Source organism: Medicago sativa, chromosome 5 (assembly GCF_051527215.1).
Source record: "Medicago sativa cultivar Bolivia chromosome 5, Bolivia_mono, whole genome shotgun sequence".
In the NCBI taxonomy this organism is placed as follows: Eukaryota; Viridiplantae; Streptophyta; class Magnoliopsida; order Fabales; family Fabaceae; genus Medicago; species Medicago sativa.
In genome coordinates this window covers 50164344-50172295 of record NC_140753.1, presented here as the reverse complement: position 1 = coordinate 50172295, position 7952 = coordinate 50164344, and positions in this window count along the sequence as shown.

The following is a 7952-nucleotide window of genomic DNA, read 5'->3' as shown; positions in this document are numbered from 1 at the left end:
TCTTAATATTGTAACATTAGATTTTTTTTCATTCCTTATATTAACTAATATCAAATATATTTTATATCACTGTATTATCCAAACAACATCAAAATTAATCAATAAAATAATGGGCATGTGAGAGAAATTTCATGTGAGAGCAACAATGGTGACCGCATGCAACTGTCAATTGGAAAAAAAAAATGGGCATGGTCGCCATTTTCATTGGCAAACATGTAAAAATTAAATGAAAAAAAAAACCATGCATGTTCGCCATTTCAAATAGAACAGGAAAAATAAAATAAAATCATGCTCGCCATTTCATTTGTAGAATTTAGAAAAAGCCTGCAACTGCTCAGAGAGTAGAGAAAAAAAGGTTATGTTCGCCATTTCAATTGGAGGACAAGGGTATTTGTATCAATAGTTTTCAACTAGGGGCAGACATATCAATTTTTTTGATGATAGGGGCAGGAAAAAAAAAATTTCTACCTTCCGAATCTATTGTGTTACCGGCTAAAAATTCTAAGAATGGATGTATATGAAAAAGCAAGGCAACCGATTCAAGGTACACGTCAACAAACTCTGGAAAAAACCTCAACCTCATATGGTGAAATGCAATGTGGATTGTGCACTTTTTAACAACGACACTATTACGGGTCATGGCATATGCTTTAGAGATTCCTTTATGGCGTTGTTGTTAGGCTTCTTGAAGTATTCCTATTTCAATTCTACTCCTCCCGAAGCTGAAGCACTAGGCTTATTTGAGGCTACTAGATCTCCTACCCGTGCTATCGCACGGGTCATATATAGTGTAATAAAAGAAAGCAAAATATACTCCCTCCGTTTTTAAATATAAGCAAATTTTACTTTTTAGGTTCATTCAATTAATGATGTTTGTGGTTTATAATATGGACGACATACATCATTAATTGAACGAACCTAAAAAGTAAAATTTGCTTATATTTAGAAACGGAGGGAGTAACAAATAATATCTGTAGATGTCGGAGAAAGTCAATTACAAAATAAGCTCCAAGGCTGTGATATATAGTGTCTTATAAAATAAAGCAAAATATGACAGATAACATTCAAACATCAAACTACTTCGTATGATTGGTACTTCACAAAAGAACTTGATAAAAATACAAATATAAAAATGAAAATCATCCTAGCATGCCTTTCAAGAAAATTTAGAAGAAGGAAAAAAACGTCATACTTTTTATACGGTTACAATATTTTTAAACAAAACGTCTTAAAATGAAATACTACATGATAACCTCACTCCATAAAACTTACATCAAATCAAATTAATATGGAAGTTAATAGTTCACAATTGGAATACTCATCGTTGCTATAAAATTTAGATGAACAAAGAATTATCACACTTGGATATGAAGATAAAGAATTGAATACGAAATTCAGGTACTTTTTTTTTGGTACAAATAAAGTTTATATATTTGAAACGACTACAACGTTAAATAAAAATGACACCAAAATCATGATAAAAGCACCATTTCAACAATAGACGTACACAAGGCACCACTTAATAAGTTATATTTAATTCTTATTTTCTTATAGGTTAGTTAATATCTCCTCCTTTTATTCACCTTTATTCTAACTTAATAAAATTAATTTATATTTAATCCTTCAAAAAAAATTAATTTATTTAAAGAAAACAAAAGGACATAACCAATTTTAAAAATAAATAAACAATCAAATTACTCAAACACTCATAATTTTTGTTTAAAAAGTTAAATAATTATTCATCTTAATTCCTATCACAATAATTTTTTATTAAGATTTAATACGATTATTTCTAGTTCCACTATTTAATCTTCAGTATACACAAAGGGTCCGCATTATGTTTAACATGTTTAGTGCTAAATTCTTTTAAAAAAATTGTTGTGCTAAATACAAAACTACATTTTTATTAAAATAAAAAAAATGTATTTACAAAAAATATTAATTTGTTTCGAACCAGGGACAACACAAATATTTGACCTAACAATATATACATTTGACAACTGAGTTAGAACTTATAGACTAATTTATATTGTAGTTAATGATTTAAATTCATTTTTGTTGAATCATTTTTCTTAATGATTTCATTGTATAAATTAAAAATTTCATTGTATAAATTCATTAGTGTTTTTATTAAGCACACTACTACCAATATGTTACTTGAATCATGTCCTTCCCCTTTATCTTTTCAAATTCAACATATCAATTTGAATTATACACACCATTCTTATAACATGTTATCCAACAAAGTAAAGTTACTTTTTCTTCGATGCAATTTTATTGTGATCGAGCAAATTAAGTTTGGATCCAACTTGCTAAAAAATTAGTGAAAAAAAATAGAATTTTTTTGAAACAACTTACTCGGTAGCAATAGTCATGACGTATAAATTCATTTAGTGTTTTTCTTAAGCACACTACTAAAAATGTGTAACTTGGATCATGTCCTTCCCCTTTATCTTTTCAAATTCATCATATTAATTTGAATTATAAACACCATTCTTATAACATGTTATCCGACGAAGTAAAATTACTTTTTCTTTGATGCAATTTTATTGTGGTATCAAGCAAATTAAGTTTGGATCCAACTTGCTTAAAAAATTAGTGAAAAAATAGAATTTTTTTTAAACAACTTACTTGGTGGCAATAGTCATGACAATGGTCTCATGTAGAGCATACCGGAAAAACTCATTATATGATGTTTGTTTACCTTCAACAAATGTTTAAAGAACCAAGCGCCGATAGTCAGACATATTTTCAGGTAAGCATAAGTACACCTCTCAACATTTCCTCACACATCAATATGAAATCCTCTTAAAAAAAAAAAAGAATGCTGAAACTCAAAGTGGCACATAATAGTTTCAGTCTACAACATTGTATATATCCTTTCAAAAAAAAAAACATTGTATATATATTAATAGAGTCGAAAAATCATGACATAGCTAAAGTATTGTAACCAATTAATTAGAACTTTTATATCATTGATCCCATCTACATCCAAGATCAATCAACAAATCAATTCTCGAGAACAAAATTTATTAACTTTTTACTTACATTTTATATCTTTTCATCTTGTTCTTACTTTATGATACATACACAGTTGGTATATTTTCTGAATAAAGGGGTGAAAGCAAGCTCACAGACACAAAAGTGAGGTTTTATAAATAATGAAGTTATGAATAAAATAAATAAATAATTAAATTATAAAATTGGTTTATTACAAAGCCACGTACGTCAGTATCATTTTGAAGGGAAAAAACCTTCCTTTACATAGCTCGGTCCTCTATATATTATTCCCCTACCTGAAAATAAATGTATCAATCATACATCATGATGTCCATATAGATATCCAAAATCCAATATATATGTTAAATAAACCAAGATTTAATCTCCATACTAAAAGTAAAACCACAATAATTACTAAATTAGTTCTTCGCTGTCTTCAATCTTCATACTTGTTAGACTTGATTTAATCAACGATAAAATTTAGAATAATAATAAAAGATAGAAGACTATTATCCACTACTAAACGCGAAAAAGTTTATTCTAAAATACGCAATAGATGAGATGAAAAATATGCCACAATACAACCAAGGTAACTTTTGTGTGCTTGAAGAAACTTACCTTATCTCTGGAACATAAAGCTATAAAACCATACCAAGGACTTCATTTGTGTTTTTGCTTGTTGAGCTGGTTCGTATAGAGGATTAACACAACCATGTGAGAAGGGATGAGAGAAAGGATCAATATATAAATGGAACAAAATATTTGATTTTCAACTGGTTAAAGTTAAATAAATATGTGAACTCCTAAAAAAAAGTGAATTGAAAAGGTGCTCTAAATCATAGAAAATGGCATGTAATTAAAACATTGTTTGCAAATGTAAGGTTTCGATCATGAATACAAAGGGAACTTATATAATACATCAGTTTTTGTTTTAGAATTAATTTGTTCCCTTTATATAATGCATCGGTTTTTGTTTTCATGAATACAAATGTAAGGTTTTAATTAATTACATGAATGGAAACTCTAAACCTTCCATTTGTTTGCAAAGGGAATACAAAGGTGCTCTAATATATTATTAATGCATCAGTTTTTGTTTTAGAATTAATTTGGTAGAAACTCTTGAACTTTTGCAACGGCCATTCATTGAATTGAGAATTGGGAAATCAATGTATATGATTGTTTGAATTCCTCAAATACAGGCGTTATGAAGTTGAATCACCTGGTGTAAATTGCCCTTGCATTAAATATGGGACAAAATATAGTGGAACAATAACACCAAAGAGTACTTGTTGGCGCCAATAGTTGTAGAATTAGGGTAGAATTAGGGTTGGCAACTTTTCTTAACATTGTTATTAGTATTAGAAATAAGTTTGATAAACATCGATATTAATTGTCACATGTCATTTGTTATCTTTGAGTCTAGCTGTATGTTACTTGTTGATGCTATTAACTCCAACTCTACTCCAAACAATGAGTTTGGAGATATTATTTCTAGATGTAAGGATATATTGTCATCTCACAATAATTTTATTATGAGCTATGTCAGAAGGCAAACAAATAAGGTAGCTCCTAACATAGTTAGAGCTTCCTTATCACACCCTGCCCCCATATTTTTTATGAAGTAGCATCCACATTGTACCCGTTATTTTTTAATGAAATGAATTAGTTTTGCCTTTGCTCAAAAACTCAATATGGGAGTTTGCATGGAAATGTAAGGAATGACTTTGAGGGAAGGGGATGACATAGATCAATTCTCAATTTTTTTTGTCGTGACCATAAAAGTTGTTGAAAAATATCTACATAGAGAAAATAAAAGAACTTAGGAACGTATCACATTAACAGTGTGAAAACTTTAAAACAGGAGAAAAACCACAATCGTTATCTAATAACAACTAGAGAATAAATTATATGTAAATTTTTACAATGCATATACTACTCTCAAACACATCATGACCCTCAAGTACACTCATAATCTCCAAAGTAAATACTTAACTATATCTCACCACACTCTAAGATAAGAGTATAAGAGAAAGTTAGAGACAAGATTTAGGGTTTGAACTGTAAGCATAGTCGTGTCCTGTTTTTGTATTTGGGGTTGCGTATTCGCGGGGATCCTAGAAAGTTGAGGTTTTGGTATTTGCTGCTTGATCGGATTAAAAAAAAAAAAAGGTTGTCATGATGGAAGAGTATAAATTTATCTATGGGAGGTCATTTAATTCTTTTAAAATATGTGGTTTCCTCCATTCCGATTTACTTTCTTTCCTTCTTCAAGGCCCCCTCTTGTATCATTTCTTTCCTTGAATCTATTTTTAATGCATTAGGGGAGTTGTTGTGAGGATATTTGGAAAATAACCTAGATTAAATGAGATATTTTATGCTTGAAAAAAGATCATGGTGGTTTGGGGGTTAGGAGGTTAAAGGAGTTTAATTAAGCTTTGCTTGGTAAATGGTGTTGGATGATATTAGAGGACACATGTAGCTTATGGTAAAGGGTGTTATATGCGCGTTAAGGGCAGAAAGGAGGGCGCTTATGTGTTGAGAGGGGTGATGGTTCGATTTAGTGGCATACTATGAAAAATATTAGAGTGGTTATGGAGCAGGTGGATGGCGGGTGATTGGAAGATAATATTAGTCAGCAGGTATGTGATGGGGAATTCTACTCTTTTTTGGATAGATCCCTCGTTGATGGTTTGCCCCTAAAAGATAGATTTAGAAGATTATGAGCTAGCTGACAATAAGTTGGTGACGGTGGAGGATATGTTTTCTATGGGATGGGGGTGAATCGTGAGGCGTGGAACTGGCGTGGAAGGTTATTCGCTTGGGAGGAAGAGTTGGTGGGAAAGTGTGTTTGGTGGCTAACTTCAGTGGTTTTGCAGGTCGAAACAGTTGATAATTGGGTGTGGCATTTGCATACATCTCAATGCTATTCAGTTAGTAGAGCTTACAACAAATTAACAGAAGCGGAAGATATCGAGCACCAACACCCTCACAAATTCGTTTGGCTAAAGGTTCTTCTTCTAAAGGTTTCAATTTTTGCTTGGAGGCTTTTTCGAAATAGAGTGCCAACGAAGCATAATTTATTTCATAGGCGCACCATAGCAGCTAATGACCAGGGCTGCACAGTGAATTATGGTGAGTAGAAGGATGTTGATCATCTTTTTGTTAAGTGTGATTTTTTGGCAGAATTTGGTATTATATTTTCAGTTGGCTAGGTTTCTCTAATGGTAGGATGTTAGAGCATATATATCAGTTTGGTAGCTTAGGGGGTTTTCACATAATGTTCAATGCTCCCTAAATGTTATTTGACTTTATGTTGCTTGGGTCATCTGGAAGGAACGTAATAGACGTATTTTCCAGCGGAAGGATGAAATTCTGCAAGCTCTTTGTGAAAGGGTGAAGCTTCAAACTTATTGGTGGTTTAAGTTGATATATGTTTTATTCGATTTTGAGTACCAACTATGGAGGCAGAACCTTATTTACTATTTAACTGCAGTTACCTAATTAATTTAGTTTGATCTTTTTTCTACATTTTTATGTGATGTATTCCACTACTTTGTCAGACTTCTTTTCAGTACACTTTGTACTGAAGCGGCTTGATTTGGTTTGTTAATATATCTATTTTGTTTTTTTGCCTTTAAAAAAAAAATACAACATTAAAGTGTTTCCAACTGATGCATCTTGTAATGAAAAAATAGATGTTATATTATATATCTAGTCTTGGTCTACCTCTACCTTTATAATTTTACGAAATATGAGATTTATTCAACATGTATATTTTCAACTAACACTAACACTTTTCTCTAGATTTTTCGATATTGTCTCCTCTATTTTTGTCTAAACTTGCCCAAAGATAGAGAACGTAAAGTTTATTTTATTTTTTTGCAATAATAGAGAACAAAAAAATAATAGAGAACAAAAGTTAGTACATTCAAATCCAATTAGATGTTCTAGCATATGCCCCCAAAATAAACTAAAGAAAAAGGACCACTCTATCGTGTAGGTTATAGTAGCACGATGTTGATTTCATAACCATACCTACAATACAACTTATTTGCCCATATATTGAATTTGAGTAATGATATTTTGACATCTATTTGATGACAACTTTGTTGACAACCTTGTTTTTCTCACTTCTTATTGGTCAAAAACAATGGAGAGAGAAAAAGGAAGAGAGAGGGTAACAACATCATGCGAGTATGAGAGAGAAAGTTGTCCAAAAGTTGTTAAAAAGTGGTTGTCAAAATATCATTTCTCATTGAATTTTCTGTTACCGGTCGTGCACGGCGATGCTGCTATCACTAAATAAAATAAACTCACTACAGTTTAAAATTATATCTCTCCAGTTTTCACTCATTCAAAAAAATCTCCAGTTTTCACGTAACGTGAACGCGAGCCATATGTTCGAATTTTAGTTTTAGAATTTATATGAGAAAAAAGGGTCTAATGTTTCCCCAAACATCATTCTAAATTAATCAAGTCTTTTTTTCAATATGAAAAGTTACCATTAAAAGTCCTTAATCAGTGCTTCGGAGGCCCTCGTTAACATCTCTCTAAAAAAACAGATGGTACCTATAGCAGTAGAATCTTATTAAATCAACCTCTATTAAAAACAAAATCTAATCAAATCAAGAATATTCATAACAGTTTTACATGTTATGTGCACTTCTTTCCAACTGCTGACAGCTACATATTATCCAATCAAATCCTCATAGTATATTATTTATTTTTTTTTTTTTACGAGAATCCTGGCTCGTTTATATTGAGAAAATATCTTTATGTTAAATAAGAGTTATCTAATATAAGTCTTTTTTTTTAAGGATCTAATATAAGTATTTAAAAATATTTAAGAATGGACTCTTATCAATTGTTGACAAAAAAATTATAATCATAAAAACTAGAATACATATATAACAATTCATTAAATTCATTAAAAATTCTTTCAAATTTTTTTT